This window comes from Tribolium castaneum, chromosome 1 (assembly GCF_031307605.1).
Source record: "Tribolium castaneum strain GA2 chromosome 1, icTriCast1.1, whole genome shotgun sequence".
NCBI lineage: Eukaryota > Metazoa > Arthropoda > Insecta > Coleoptera > Tenebrionidae > Tribolium > Tribolium castaneum.
In genome coordinates, this window is record NC_087394.1 from 5,886,892 (window position 1) to 5,901,817 (window position 14,926).

Consider the following 14,926-nt stretch of genomic DNA (forward strand, 5'->3'; position numbering starts at 1 on the left):
TCTATAATTATATCAGCAAAATTTAAAAAGCTAGAAAATTGTTAATTATAGATAAACTGAACTATTGAAGGAAAGTGTTTAGCCAAGATTTCGTTACATTATACACCCATTACATGTTGTAATATAAAGTTACATAAACGCCAAATATTGATGATAAAAGCATTAGTTTTGGTTAGTTTTTCCCACCAAAATGCGAGACTGTTTGGTTTCTTTTAATTATTTTGAATTTGAAATCTCAGTGTGTCGTCCCATTTGTTCAAACCCAACACAATGAAATGATCTGATTTCAACTTCCTGCTGAATCAACAGCCGGCGAAAATAATATGAAACAGAATGATGGAATTTAAAATTTGTTTTTTAATTAGCAATCAGTCAACGACTCGTTATCTTTGTTTTTGAACCCGGGAATGATTTTCGATTTTGAAACGTATCCAGAACCGGTTTGGGCAATTTGTGGAGGACCCCCAAGAGTCTGGGTCATCATCGGTGTCCATAACCGGTCAAAGCTAAGGTGATCGAAATCGAAATCCCTCGGGAATCGCTCCAGAGAGCACTGGAGCAAGGAATTCTTCGATGGCGGCCTTGAAAAAGCCAATGACTTCCGCGAACACTGGACGGAGTGACATTTATGCGCTTGGGGGGAATTGTCATGATCAAACGCACTGACGTACAAGGTTAATATACTTCACTTCGATTTAGATTTGATGCTGTTGCCGGACCTAATCGCTTCACTTTGCAACTCTCTACATAACTAGCTGGAATGTCAGAGGCGTACGCTATCAAAATACCTACCCACAAGGCAGGAAGTTTTTTACATTTTTTTCACTGTTTTATATTCATTTTCACAAATTCTTGCTACGTTTTCCTAGTCGTATTTCAGCGATTTAGTTTATTGGAATTTTATTCTGATTTTATTCTTTTATTCCAAGCTCTTACTGCTTACTTCTAACCATAAACATTTTTCGTCAATTAATAAACTAAATTTTTCTTCTCTTCGATAATAAAACCTTTTAATTGTTTCATTTAGACTTCTTCTTGTAATTTTCTATTTAAAAATGCAGTGTTTAAGACATAATGTCTTACATCTCTTTTTTCTTTTCCTCCTATTACCACAAAGGTGATTATTGTCTATCTTTATCTTTATCTTTATCTTTATCTTTATCTTTATCTTTATCTTTATCTTTATCTTTATCTTTATCTTTATCTTTATCTTTATCTTTATCTTTATCTTTATCTTTATCTTTATCTTTATCTTTATCTTTATCTTTATCTTTATCTTTATCTTTATCTTTATCTTTATCTTTATCTTTATCTTTATCTTTATCTTTATCTTTATCTTTATCTTTATCTTTATCTTTATCTTTATCTTTATCTTTATCTTTATCTTTATCTTTATCTTTATCTTTATCTTTATCTTTATCTTTATCTTTATCTTTATCTTTATCTTTATTTTTAACTATATCTTTATCTTTATCTTTATCTTTATGCAACAAGTTTTGCTTTAAATTGCCTCACTGTGTACATTGTAGACCCATTTACAATAAATGGCTTTTCTTCCTGCTGGAAGTTCTGTTAACTGGCGTACATGTTCCATCTTCGTAATTTTTTCACAAATTCTTGCTACGTTTTCCTGCCGTATTTCAACGATTTAGTTTATTGGAATTTTATTCTGATCTTATCGGATCGAGTAGGTGACATAATCGATTTTGCACTTTATGGAAGAGCTAAACTGACCACTATTTCTTATTTCTAAAATCCTAGTCTACTTCAGGTTTTTTCACTTTCAATAATAGTTGTGGAGCAGACACCTCAAAATAAGGAAAAATATTGCAGACGTTTACCTACTGATTTATTGTAAAGATTGAAAAAGACATTTTTGTCAACTATTTTGAAACTAAGCTAAAATCGGGCAAAACAGCAAAATAAAAGGTACTAAAATTTGAAAAGTTTGGAAATAAATTGTAAACACCCTGTAGTAATTCAGATTAAGGAAACTTAATAAATAAGTTTGTCAGACCTTTCTCAAGATATACCTGGTAATAATATCATCAAAAAAACAGTGTTTCTAATTTTTATTAATTTTTGAAACTAATGGTGTAAAAGCGATTTTTTGGTTTTTGTTTTTCCTTTAACAGTTTTCCCTGAACTGATTCGAAGAAACTTGAGGAACATATTAGAAGCTAAAAAGGCATCTTAATATGCAAAAAAAAATATTAGCTTAACCTTGAATATAAACTATTATGTAGTTAAAATTTTTTGGGACACTCTGTACAATCAAAAATATTTTCCTAAAGTACATATAAACAACGTGTACATAATAACTGAGCTACAGAAGACGAGAGTTGGACTGGGCCAGCCTGTATAGGTACAGTAAAACCTCTCAACAACGGACACCGGAGGTGGATTTTTAGTTGGCTGTTAAGGGTTTCAATATCGGTTTTGTTACATTCGTGCTAAAATGTCCGTTGTGAAGAGGCGTCCGTTATTCGGAAGTGTCCATTAAGGGAGATTTCACTGTAGTTGACAAAAAGTTTTACAAAAAAATGCCTAATTTCAGTAATTCAGTTACATTTGAAAAAAAAATTGTATTCGAAAACATTTTTCAGCAATTTTGCATATAATTTTGCATAACCTTCCATATACTCCTAATAAATGTTTGTGTTTTTTTTTTAATAAAAGTTACAACATTTAATTTCACAATACATTTCAATTTAATAAAGAAAACGCCTACGTCTCTGGAGCACTAGGTGGAAAATTAAAATCTGATGTTTTCGTGTTGCTATTACGTTACAATCTGTCAAGTGTCAAATTGGTAGTCTTTGGTGCGGTAAATAAATCATTGTAATGGACAAATTTGGTGATAAGAATACTATTTCATTAAGGAATAGAACAATGAGCTGATAGCTTAAAACCGGCTTATTAAGTTTTAATTAAAAAAAACTGCATACCAAGTTATCCATAAAAAAAGCAAATGTCTCAGAATGTCACATTTTTAGTTCGTACAAAATGTCTTGCTTGCAAAAATTCATTTGGAATTTTGAAATTATTGCTTTGTTGGCAAAAAACTCGGTGTTTCAACAATTACAATTTATATCAGTTTAAAAAATCTGTTAAAAGCCCAATTCGTTCCAATTTTTGGAAAACCCGAAGAGTATTTCTCAATGTTGCCAATTAAATTTTTTGTATTTTTACCAAGTAATCCACAAAAAGGCTGAGTTTTTTTTTTAATAAAGCTCTTTTTTCTTAAAGGTATTTTGTTTTTTTTAACAAATATTTAGAATTAGGATTATACAAAATGTCTTGTTTGTTAAAATTCTTTGGCAATTTTTGCTTTGCATTACCTTTTTAGTAAGAAGCAGAAAAAACTTTCAAGTCTAGAAATATTTCTATTTCGGAGTTTTAATATTTTTTGAGTAATTTGAATGACAATTTTTGTTAAGATTAAGTTGAACTTATATCAGTTTAAAAGTTCTCACTGTTCTTTTGTAATAAATTAATTTTCGGAGAACTTTACCTGTTCAAATTGAATTAAAATTGTATCAATAGTTTGCTCCAGAGTCAAAAATCAGTCAAAAGAAATGTATTTCTATCTTAATTTTACACTCAATGATATCAATTTAATTTTAAAATTAAAATTAAAAGCGATATTTTTTCAAAGATGGTTATTTTCCAACTTTTTACAAATATTTTGAAAATAATAAATGTGTGAATTAGAATTGTACTAAAAAATGTATCACCTAAGTTATTCTAAAATGGTCTGCTTGCAGGAACCTTTTTGCATCTTTTGCATTACTTTTTTGTGGCAAGAAGCTCATAAAAATCATTTCTCGTCTAGAACTGTGATATTTTGGGATTTTAAGACAATTTGTGTGACTATTTTTATCGAGATTAGGTTGAATTCATATTAGTTTAATAAAAACGCTCTCTTTTGTTTTTCAATAAATTATTTCTCGAAAAACTGTCCACTTTGGATCGAATTTTTTCCAATAAATTGCTCCGAAGTCAAAAACCAGTCACTTCGTCTTAAAATATGTTATTATTATTATTATTATTATTATTATTATTATTATTATTATTTTATTATTATTATTTTATTATTATTATTATTATTATTATTATTATTATTATTATTATTATTATTATTATTTTATCATACTATTATTATTAATATTTTCGTCTCTATATTCGTGTCAATTCAATTTTAAATATTACTTTGCCATGAGGTAATCTATAAAAACGTCGATATTTCCTAGAATATGCTTAGCTATTTTTCTTGCTGAAGAAATTTTGTTACTTTTGACAAATATTTCAAGAATAATAGAAGTGTGAATTAGAAGTATACAACATTTGTAGTTAGTATATATTTTAGTTATTAAGAAATTAAAAAAAATTATAAAATGCTATTTTGTACAAAATGTCTTTGGAAAGCGCTTTTGCAATGTTTGCATTACTTTTTTGTTGGCAAGAAGCTGAAAAAAACTTTCTGATCCATAAAATTCAAAGTTTTAACATTATTTGTTGGGGTTATTTGAGTAGCCATGTTTGTTCATAACATTTTAAAAGTTCAGAATACGGTTTTGTAAGAAATTCTTTCTGAAACAACTTTAGGTGCTCTCTGCCATAATTAGATCAAAAATTTTATCAACAATTTGTTTCAGAGTCAAAAGTTCAATTCGTCCCATTTTTTGTAAGTGCATTCCTATCTTTACATTACACTCAATGCTGTCAATTAATTTAATTTTGAAATCATATTCTATCTATCTGGACCAAAAAAAATTTAATTTGGTACTGAGTAACGACATTCCAATCTGTAACACCTGTTGGGAAAACTTTTTTTAATAAATCAAGCTTGAATGCCAATTATTTTTGAAGCTTCTGGAAAAGAAAGCTTTTAATTTTGTGCACAGTGCATAAAATTTGCCAAAACTTGTTGAACATTCACCAGGAAAGCGCATTTGCAAGGAACAATATTTGGGTTTGTCTCCCATTAGTTGTTCAAACACGAAATTTCCCCGGAACCTCGCCCAACAAAAGCAACTTGTAAGCCGATAAAGTTAGCACCTGCAGGTAGTTTTGGGTGGTTTTGGGTAAACCATCGAGTGCGTTTCCGTCCCCTTGGGCAGTACATCACGACCCAATGAGATTATACAGTCTTGCCTGTGTAAACAAGGCAGATTACGAAACATTTCTAGTTTCGAATTCACACGGAACAAAGCAAGAGAATCAGTGGCATCACCCCAAAAATGGGCACTTCGATAGCAAAGGTCAAAGCGTTTACGTGAATCTGATCTAGTTTTGCATATTCCTTTTCTGTCAAAGACGCAATTTGATTTTGAAACTATAATAACGAGACGCAATTTCTGCATTTGAGGCACGTTTCCAGAGTGCAGGCTCGGATTAGGCTGGAAATAATTGGCGCGATGACAATCGGTGTTGGTATGCGTTTGAAAAATGGAATGGTGTTCAGGTGGGCAGTGTTGGATAACTGATGAAAGTTTTCAATTTAGGGGGATTAAATTTTGATTGTGCAATCTTGAGGCAATCTTCTCAGTTAATTGCGAACAAAACGGCCAAAATTGAAATTAGCACTCGTATTATAGTTACGTTTAGGATGAAAAGTGGAGATAATGCATAGTTTACATAACGAAATGACGGGTTCAGTTAGATTTGAAGAATTTATGTCATTTGTTATTTTTATCTTCTGCTGAAATAAACTGTTGGTTGGTTATAAAGGAAGTCGACTTAAGCTTAAAAAAATTCAAGATTTTATCTATTATAAATCCTCGAATAAGCTTAGTGAAAATTGCTTGTTATAACAATCGTTATAAAAACAATTTAAGAAGTGTTACTGTCACTTGTGAACTAATACTCAAGAGAAAACATTTGTCAGTCAACTGGACGAAGTTTTCACGTGGTAATTTTTTAACTTTCGACCATATTTAGTCAAAAAATTCGATTTTGTTCTCTTCTAGAAATGCAAGTTTTCGTAAACCCTTATGCTTAGCACTTTTAATTTTGCATTTTATAAAAAAATTGTTCTTTGATCTTGAAAAAAATTCTTCGTAATTGATTAAAAATGGTTTTCTTTTTTTGTAATAAGAGCATAAAAATGGTCATAAATCCAGTTTTCTGAAATTTAAAATGCATTTTTCAACTCTTCTAGACGTAAACAGTTTATACAGACAAAGTTTTTCTTTTTTTAGAGCTAACATCGTTAAAGACTTTCTCAAATCCTGGGATCTTTGAAAGTTGAGAAAACCTTATTTGGTCGACTCTAAATTCTAAAATTATTAGTTCTTTATAATTTTTTCAAAAATTAAAATTGGTTCATAACTTTAAAACTATAGAATCTTTTATGTTTAGAAAAGACACTTTTAATTTTCTGTTTTAAAAAAGCCAGGTATGGTTCCAAAAGAATCATCGCTGTTTAAGGTAAACATTGACAATTTCTTAATTCGTCGATAATCTCTAAATTTTCCGGATTTCTCCGGTTTTCTCGTTGCTAGTCGATTAATCATAGTGCTCCACATACATATAGTCCAAAAGATTGTGATTTCTGAGATATAATTTTCTCAAAAATTTACAAAACGCTTATAGTTATTTTACGACCATTTTATTTTTTTCAAATTAATCAAATTTGCTTCAAAGCGACCGGATTTCATAGATATTTGTAACAGATTTTGAAATTTTTTTGTGCTGATTTCGCTGTATTTTATAACTTATTATTGAAATATGTGTTCAACACTATTTTAATCCTTACCATATTTTTATTGTCTTTTATTCACGAATAATAAAATAAAAATTAATTAAAAAATACCCTATTTGCATAAGAAGAATGAAGAAAATTCTTCACACCAATTTGTCTTTCTATTAAAATAATCATAATCAGAAAAACAATACTTTTGTGAATTTAGTTTAAAATACAATGTGTTCAAAAATGGTTGTTCATCAGGTCGACTGTGGAATTAAATTCAATGTGCCGCTTCGTTCACATGACTGTTGTAGTTTCATCTCTGTCAAATCTTTGAACTAGCTTTCTTCACACTTTTTTGCTTTTATCTGCAAAGTGGTTTCACGTATATAAAGTTTGTCTTCGTTTGTGTTTTGTATTTCCGTGATTTTTGCTGTCGTGTAATTTTTCGTTTTTAGATTCGAAGCCCTTTTGCATTATTTTGACAGATCTCTCACTTTGACCATTTAAATTAAACGGCACAATACGGTTAAATTTCATAGGTGACTTGATGAACAACCATTTTTGAACACATTGTACATCACCCAAAATTATTTTCAAGGGTACAGTATGTCTTAGTAATTATAAGTTACGTTTCATTTAAACTTTTTTATGAATAGTCTATTTTTTGACGTTGTTTTTAAGACTGATTATTTAGATTTCATTTTTTATTTGTCAGTTTCCAAAATAATTTAAGATTTTTTTTAAAGAAAACCTGGTTTTTTGAAATGTCAGACATTAAGAATGTTATAGAAAAATAAAGTTATCACTATTTTAAAGCAAAAAGTTAAACGTACATATATTTAGTAAATTGAAAAATTGAAGAAATTTGCTAGAGGTTGCATAACTTAAAAACATTAAATTGAACACCATATTTTTTGTCTTCTACGAATTATTGGGAATTATTAAAATGTCTCTAAAAAGATAATGTTTCAAATGCCTATGTAGTTAATAAATAAAAATAAATTTGCGTTTATATGTTAATTTTAGCAACAATGCACAGTTATTTTACTGTAATAGATGGCGAATGACAAATAAGTTATTACTCGTATTAGATGAAAATTTCAGTTTCGACTATGAAGCAATAGCAGATTTTTTTAGTGTTAGAAGAAATATCTGATAGCTTTAAGTAGTTGATGGAAACTCTTTAGAAATTATTCATACTTTCTTCGTTTAACCAGACTCAATTTATTTATTTTTATTATAATATAATGCAAAAAATATCTTTGAAAATATCTTTTTTGTCTCATATCTTGTTATCAACATTATTCAACGTTGTTTAATTTCAAAGTCAGGTGAACCCAAAAAATTTTTGGATCAATTTTTTGTTTTTGGTTGTTTTCTATTGAGTTATTTCTAAGAACCGATTTGGTAACTGCATGCACCGTCACAAGCTTTCATCCTCCAGCTCGCCTAAAAAATCTCCTTTGTCTCCTTTTGTCATTAGGTATTAATAAATGCACTCGTGACAGATTTTTTTCATGGATGAGCTTACTCAAGCCGGAACTGAAGGCACAACGAACGGGTTTGGTAGATGTTAGATATTTTTCGACCACTTTCCCTCAGTGAACTCGACCTCTACGATGCATTTCATTCCAGGTTGATTCATAGTTTGTAATTATGATATATTATGTTACCTATACATACTTCCACTTTCATCGTAATTTCATCTGATTGAATGGCCTACACAAAGTGGGTAATTTTTATATTACGTAACCACTTCTTGATCAATGATGAGACAATTTTCGTTGGAAAAGTTGTTGCATCGTCATGAAAACAAATAATGTTTATTTATTTTTCTTACGACAACAAACCGATTCCTGATTGATATTTCAGTCTAATTAAGCCATTTGAATGTTTAAAGGCCAACTAGAAAATATTTGCGCCTACGTTAGTTTTGCTCTACCAAACCTAATTAAAAGGAAATGTTATTTCAATTCCATAAAATTAAACATCGCCAGTAATTAAATATTGTACAATTGGAATACAAAGCGTTGGTGGCAAGTATCTAAAAATAAAATCGTGTCATTTTTAATAACTTTATTTTAATTATTTTAAAGATACTAATACTTTAGTTACAAAAAAATTGGGCCAAAAAATCAACGATTTTAATTTTCTGTTTCGTCTCTCTTTGAGGCTAACGATTGACGAAAAACAACTTTTTTTTTAATTTCTTATTTGAAAGATAACTAACAATACCGATCTTGAAACTACAAAGGAAATCGTAAAAAAATCGAAATTTGGAAATTGTTTTTTGTATTACATATCCTGTATTTATTTATAGAAATTATTATAGGGGGCTCAAGAATAGATAATTAACACTAAAATATTTGTCTTCAAATAAAAAAAATCAGATTATTTAATTCGATTCCCAAAATATTTATTTACTTATTATTTTAGAGATACTACTAAGTAATACTTTAATTATAACAAAACGAAACATAAAAAATGGGCCAAATAATCAAAGATTTTAATTTTCTGTTTCGTTTCTCTCTGAGGCTAAAGATTGACAAAAAACAACTTTTTTTACTTATTAACCGATCGTAAAACTACAAAAGAAACCGTAAAAAATCAAAATTTAAAAATGGTTTTTTTATTACATATCCCTATTGCACTAAAATATTTGCCTTCGAATAAAAAACTCACAAATTATTTAATTCAATTCCTAAAATATTTATTGACAAATCATTTTACAGATACTATACTTTAATTACAACAATGCGTAACATAAAAAATGGTGCAAAAAACCACGAATTTTATTTTCTGTTTCGTTTTTCTCTGAGGCTAAAGATTGACGAGAGACAATTTTTTTTTGATTTTTTTATTTCATAGACAAATAACAATACCGATCTTAAAACTACAAAAGAAATCGTAAAAAATCATAATTTGAAAATTGTTTTTTTGTATTTCAAATCAGGTCTTTATTTATAGAAATTATTATAGTTAGCTTTAGAATATTTAATTAACACTAAAATATTTGCCTTCGAAGACAAACTCTCAGATTACTTAATTTATTCCCCAAAATATTTATTTACAGATTATTTTGGAGATACTAATAAGTAATTCTTTAATTACAACAAAACGAAACATAACAAATGGGCCAAATAATCAAAGATTTTAATTTTCTGTTTCGTTTCTCTCTGAGGCTAAAGATTGAGGCAAGACATTTTTTATGATTTTTTTATTTGATAGACAACTAACAATACCGATCCTAAAACTACAAAAGAAATCGTAAAAAATCATAATTTGAAAATTGTTTTTTTGTATTTCAAATCCGGTCTTTATTTATAGAAATTATTATAGTTAGCTTTAATATAGATAATTAACACCAAAATATTTGCCTTCGAAGAAAAACTCTCAGATTATTTCATTCAATCCCCAAAAGATTTATTTACAGATTATTTTAGAGATACTAATAAGTAATGCTATAATGAAAACAAAATGTAACATAAAAAATGGGCCAAATATTCAAAGATTTTAATTTTCTGTTTTGCTTCTCTTTGAGGCTAAAGATTGACGAAAAACAACTTTTTTTATTTATTATACTGATCGTAAAAAAAATAAAATTTGAAAACTGTTTTTTTGTATTACATATCCCTTGTATTTATTTATAGATTTTATTAGAGGTGGCCCTAGAATTTGTACTAAAATATTTGGCTTCGAATAAACAATACACAGATTATTTAATTCAATTTCTAAAAAAATTATTTACAAATTATTTTACAGATCCTAATACTATAATTACAACAACACGTAACATAAAAAAATCGAGCAAAAAACAACGAATTTCATTTTCTGTTTCGTTTCTCTCTGAGGCTAAAGATTGACGAAAAACAATTTATTTTATTTATTATACCGATCTTACAACTACAAAAGAAATCGAAAAAAATCAAAATTTGATTTTTAGAAATTCATTTTATTTATTTATTTATTTATTTATAGAAATTATTATAGTTAGCTTTAGAATAGATAATTAACACTAAAATATTTTCCTTTTGATTATTTTAGAGATACTAGTAAGTATTACTTTAATTACAACAAAACGTAACATAAAAAATGGGCTAAATAATCAATGATTTTTATTTTCTGTTTCGGTTCTCTTTGAGGCTAAAGATTGACGAAAAACAACTTTTTTTATTTATTATACTGATCGTAAAACTACAAAAGAAACCGTAAAAAAATAAAAATTTGAAAACTGTTTTTTTGTATTACATATCCCTTGTATTTATTTATAGATTTTATTAGAGGTGGCCCTAGAATTTGTACTAAAATATTTGCCTTCGAATAAACAATTCACAGATTATTTAATTCAATTTCTAAAAAAATTATTTACAAATTATTTTACAGATCCTAATACTATAATTACAACAATACGTAACATAAAAAAATCGAGCGAAAAACAACGAATTTCATTTTCTGTTTCGTTTCTCTCTGAGGCTAAAGATTGACGAAAAACAATTTTTTTTATTTATTATACCGATCTTACAACTACAAAGATAATCGTAAAAAAATCGAAATTTGGAAATTGTTTTTTGTATTACATTTCCTGTATTTATTTATAGAAATTATTATAGGGGGCTCAAGAATAGATAATTAACACTAAAATATTTGTCTTCAAATAAAAAAAATCAGATTATTTAATTCGATTCCCAAAATATTTATTTACTTATTATTTTAGAGATACTACTAAGTAATACTTTAATTATATCAAAACGAAACATAAAAAATGGGCCAAATAATCAAAGATTTTAATTTTCTGTTTCGTTTCTCTCTGAGGCTAAAGATTGAGGCAAGACATTTTTTTGATTTTTTTATTTGATAGACAACTAACAATACCGATCCTAAAACTACAAAAGAAATCGTAAAAAATCATAATTTGAAAATTGTTTTTTTGTATTTCAAATCCGGTCTTTATTTATAGAAATTATTATAGTTAGCTTTAATATAGATAATTAACACCAAAATATTTGCCTTCGAAGAAAAACTCTTAGATTATTTCATTCAATCCCCAAAAGATTTATTTACAGATTATTTTAGAGATACTAATAAGTAATGCTTTAATGAAAACAAAATGTAACATAAAAAATGGGCCAAATATTCAAAGATTTTAATTTTCGGTTTTGTTTCTCTTTGAGGCTAAAGATTGACGAAAAACAACTTTTTTTATTTATTATACTGATCGTAAAACTACAAAAGAAACCGTAAAAAAATAAAAATTTGAAAACTGTTTTTTTGTATTACAAATCCCTTGTATTTATTTATAGATTTTATTAGAGGTGGCCCTAGAATTTGTACTAAAATATTTGGCTTCGAATAAACAATTCACAGATTATTTAATTCAATTTCTAAAAAAATTATTTACAAATTATTTTACAGATCCTAATACTATAATTATAACAACACGAAACATAAAAAAATGGAGCAAAAAACAAAGAATTTCATTTTCTGTTTCGTTTCTCTCTGAGGCTAAAGATTGACGAAAAACAATTTTTTTTATTTATTATACCGATCTTAAAACTACAAAAGAAATCGTAAAAAATCAAAATTTGATTTTTAGAAATTTATTTTATTTATTTATTTATTTATTTATAGAAATTATTATAGTTGGCTTCAGAATAGATAATTAACACTAAAATATTTTCCTTTTGATTATTTTAGAGATACTAGTAAGTATTACTTTAATTACAACAAAACGTAACATCAAAAATGGGCTAAATAATCAATGATTTTAATTTTCTGTTTCGGTTCTCTTTATGGCTAAAGATTGACAAAAAATAACTTTTTTATTTATTATACTGATCGTAAAACTATAAAAGAAATCGTAAAAAAACAAAATTTGGAAATTGTTTTTTTATTACATATTCCCTGTATTTATTTTCTTTTCCTAAAAGATTTATTTCCAAATTATTGTGCAGATACTAATAATTTGGCGCAACATAAAAAAATGGGGCAAAAAACAACGAGTTTCATTTTCTATTTCGTTTCTTTTTGAGGCTAAGGAGCCACAAAAGACATTATTTTTTAATATTTTATTTGATAGATAACCAACAATACCGACCTTAAAATTACAAAGGGAACTGTAAAAAAATGAAAACTGTTATATTTTTTTTGTATTACATATTAAAGAAATTATTATAGGTGACTCTAGAATAAACAATTAAGACTGAAATATTTGCCTTCGAATAAAAAACTCTCAGATTCTTTAATTCAATTTTATTTCAAATAAGTTCCCAAGTGAGTTTATCCAATAAAACATAACAAGTTGACCCAAATTATCCGATTAATTGCACTTTCGAAAAATAACTCTGTTTTCAAAATAGTAGATCAATTATCAAGTAAAATAAGTTACAATGTTCGTTTTAACCTGAGGTATGTCGTTAATGAAATTAATTCACCTAGATATGAATTTATAGAATTTGTCGATTTAATAATTTTTTTTTGGGATTAATTAAATATAGCGGTGTAGAAAAGAACATTTTGAAAAAAAAAAAGAAAAATGTATTTATGAATTAAAATTGAAGGATATTTCTGTTATTATTCCGGTGTCATTAAAATGCTTGTGTAGAAACAGCGTCATGGGACAAACGTCTTAGAATTTCCTCGTTACGTCGTTAATCTCCTTAAATTAAGTTTCACTTCTTTGAACAAGAATTTACAATGATGATAGTTTCAGATTCGACTCACTCGAAAATGATGTGGTTATAATAGTTAATTCTTTCGATCCGTCCCAATTATCTTGTTATTTCTCGTATTAATATTCAATGTAAATTTGTGCTTTGTACAGGTCCAATTACACCGTACAGGTGTCTTCATTGTTCTTCATGAATAAATTAAGTGTCTGTTGATATTACATCACTAATTCCATACAATCACCTCATTCAACTACCACATTGATTTTTGGTCGTTGTGGCAAAGCTGTTCTTTGTTTTCGTCGTCTCACAATATGCGATTTTTTCTAGTGTCATCATTCTTGTACAGCGATTGAATTATTATCGCGAGTAGAAAAAAATCTTGACACTGACCTTTTTCGAACATCAATTAATTTTTACATCCAGCTGCAGAGTTCTGTTACAAATGATTTCATTTGCTATTGTTCTGTCCTGTTGGCTTAGACAGAACGAAATGATAAGGCAGCCTTCAAGAGAAAGCATGATTCTATTGAGGAATAAAGGCGTGCAATTTTTGCACTGCAGGAAGATTGTTGACCTTTCAGCAGGAATCAACTCTACTCCTGCAGGATTTCTGCAGATGAGTTTTTATTGTTATTTTGAATTTTTTCAGCGTAATTGGATTTTAATTGTCGAGAGTGAAGGAGGATGATACATTGTGCAGGATTCCGTTCCAATTCTCATAGCAGCTGCACGACCCAAACCTAAGGTAAGTACCGTCTTATGGCAACAATCACAATATCAAGGTCACCATCTGGGTCGAATGGCGCGCTAATAATACCTTAATTTGGTTCGAGTACGTTCACAAATAATCGAAGATTCGTGTAAATCAAAGTCTGATGGCTTCGTGGCTTTTTTTACTGATAACAAGTAAAGACTGGCTAAACTGCATTCTTTAAATGCTTAACCTCGATGGAATATAGCGAATTTGGAGCACATCACAATGGGATCGAACTTGCATTCGAGGAGAAGGTGACAGGGTTGGGGCTTTAAAAAAATTAATTTTTTGCAAAAATAAGGAAAAGTTAAAATTAGAATTTTTTAACGAAACTTGGCACAAATGGTTGACGATTAGCGAGTAATAAATGATTAAAATTTGAATGAGTGGTAAGGTAGTTTTTAACATTTAAGTTATATTTTATCAAAATAAAACTAAAAAATTAAATATTGACAAAAATGTAATTATTTTTGCTTTTTTGGTCCGTTTCGACACAAGTTTCAGCAAATGATTGAGCAAAATTAAAAAAAATACACAATTAGTTTTGTTTTCGAGATTTCGGTAATTTTGAACGAAAACTTGATGATAAACTGGGTTAAAAATGACACTAGTTTTCTTTGTTCCAAGTTTTGCTCTCAAAATAAGGTAAAAAATTGTCGAAAATTGTGCCAATTTTGTTTTTTTGGTTTTCGGGCAAATTTTTATTGATTCCGCAAAATATCATTCAGTTCAATTTGTCGAGATCTATATATTAATTTAGTAATTTTCTACTACATTTTGGCAAAATCGGTTAATAAATAGGTAGGTATA

At 28.0% G+C, this 14,926-nt stretch overlaps 1 long non-coding RNA gene across 1 annotated transcript in view; it reads left to right on the forward strand.

Moving 5' to 3' along the window:
* Positions 1-14,297, forward strand: part of LOC135267209 (uncharacterized) — a 161,279-nt gene extending 146,982 nt beyond the window's left edge. The window contains exon 3 of the long non-coding RNA XR_010335566.1: positions 14,012-14,297. This is a non-coding gene — a long non-coding RNA (uncharacterized LOC135267209). The remainder of the gene's footprint in view (positions 1-14,011) is intronic.
* The last annotated feature ends 629 nt before the right edge of the window (positions 14,298-14,926 follow it).